General features: G+C 43.4%; 1 long non-coding RNA gene across 1 annotated transcript; it reads left to right on the top strand.

Moving 5' to 3' along the window:
- The first annotated feature begins 453 nt into the window (after nucleotides 1–453).
- LOC115124114 (uncharacterized) lies at nucleotides 454–1,003 on the top strand. The gene is made up of 3 exons (XR_003862730.2): nucleotides 454–520; nucleotides 615–670; nucleotides 768–1,003. It is a non-coding gene; the product is annotated as an uncharacterized LOC115124114 (long non-coding RNA).
- The last annotated feature ends 1,030 nt before the right edge of the window (nucleotides 1,004–2,033 follow it).

Below are 2,033 nucleotides of genomic sequence, written 5' to 3'. Positions count from 1 at the left end.
TCACCTGGCCATAACCACTAACCATTACACACAGCCTACGGCGTTGTCACTATATATTAGCTAACTTCATTTTCAACATAGCTGGCTATTAGAACTAACGTGTTAATAAAACAGTCATTCAGTACAGTGTAAAGGCAGCAAGCAGTTTAGCAGTTACACCGGCGGGCCCCAGTGGCAATAAATCAATAAAACCAAAAGAGTTACAGTGTTGGATAGCCATAGCAAGCTAGCTAACATAGCATCCCTCTCTGCTGGATAGCCATAGCAAGCTAGCTAACATAGCATCCCTCCCTGTTGGATAGCCAAAGCCAGCTAGCTAACATAGCATCCCTTCCTGCTGGATAGCCAAAGCCAGCTAGCTACAATAGCATCCCTCCCTGTTGGAAAGCCATAACCAGCTAGCTTAATAGCATCCCTCCCTGTTGGATAGCCAAAGCCAGCTAGCTAACATAGCATCCCTTCCTGTTTCTTAAGATGGACGACAAGCTCCATCGACAACTTAGCTGTGACATCCTTCCGAGTGAGTTCTAATGGACACTTTCATATCCATTATTATGTTTTGTTTTTTTACATATCGTGGTATGAGGCTGAACTATTTTGTATGAATCTTTCAGCTGACAGCTCCAAAGACCTTGCCAATGAACTTGTTCATTACGCCTTCATAAGTGAGGTAGGTATCCTTGTTGCCTAATGTTATTGCAAACGGCCATAGTCATTTGCAATAACCTGTAATGATCTAACCTCAAACCCTGTGTAACCCCATGCAGGAGGACTGTGGGAAGCTGGCAGGGTTCCTTGAGGACGCGCTCACCAGACACAAGGGCAAAGCGCTGGCCTCTGGGATCACACAGTGAGAAGGGGCCTCTCCGGAAGCTGGCCCACAGAGAGGGGCCTCGAGCATTGACCACTCAAACAGAGCAAGACAGGGGCTAGAAGGCAGGATGACTCAGCCAGGATCAGAGGGACTGGCTCCAGTGAGGGTTTGAAGGATTGAGCCTGATGAGTGGTGGATCATCCCAAAGAGGGCTAGGATAGGCCAGGACTGAGAGGGACTGAAAGCATCTCCGGTTGGATGACTCAGAGGCATCATGGCTTGTTAAATCCATTTGAATTCAATCACTTTTTGACAACACCCCTTTTGATTTGAACAAAATCTGCCATACATATTTGCCCATTGTAGAAGTGCTCCGAAAGTGACATTCAAGTGATAAAAGTGCTCAAAGTTGACTGATTTTGCAAACTCCACCATACCATGAGACATCCATGTCTTCATCACTGGAAAATATAATCAGTTGAGATTTATATAATTTAAATGCATACAAACAGGGTTGTCAAATATTTTATAATTTCTGGCAAAAATATAAAAACATTATACAAATGTTTTATTTTTTACCTTATACGTCAATGATCTTTCACATATGTTGTAACTTAGACCCTATTTTACATCATCTAAGGTTTTGTGTTATGCCCGCCATTAGCCATAGCAAGCTAGCTAACATAGCATCCCTTCCTGCTGGATAGCCATAGCCAGCTAGCAAACATAGCATCCCTTCCTGCTGGATAGCCATAGCCAGCTAGCAAACATAGCATCCCTTCCTGCTGGATAGCCATAGCCAGCTAGCAAACATAGCATCCCTTCCTGCTGGATAGCCATAGCCAGCTAGCTAACATAGCATCCCTCTCTGTTTGATCCGGGTGGTTGACTAGGCTAAACTAGCTAGCTGCATTTGCTATCTAAGTAAGTGAGAGAAAAAAATACTATCAAATATAGCTAGTTCTGTCTTTCTCTCTCTCTCTCTGTCTCGCTCTTTCTCTCTCTCTCTCTCACTCTCTTTTCTCTCTCTCTCTCTGTCTCGCTCTTTCTCTCTCTCTCTCTCTTTTCTCTCTCTCTCTCTCTCTCTCTCTTTTTTCTCTCTCTCTCTTTTTTCTCTCTCTCTCTTTTCTCTCTCTCTCTTTCTTCTGCTTCATTTGGTAATAAATACATTTTTTCAAAACTTTTCAACTATTGTCTTTCTCTCTCTTTGAGTCAACTG

Source organism: Oncorhynchus nerka, linkage group LG6 (genome assembly GCF_034236695.1).
Source record: "Oncorhynchus nerka isolate Pitt River linkage group LG6, Oner_Uvic_2.0, whole genome shotgun sequence".
Taxonomy (NCBI): Eukaryota; Metazoa; Chordata; class Actinopteri; order Salmoniformes; family Salmonidae; genus Oncorhynchus; species Oncorhynchus nerka.
Note: the sequence above shows the minus strand (reverse complement) of the source record. Positions and strands in the feature narration are given on the sequence as shown.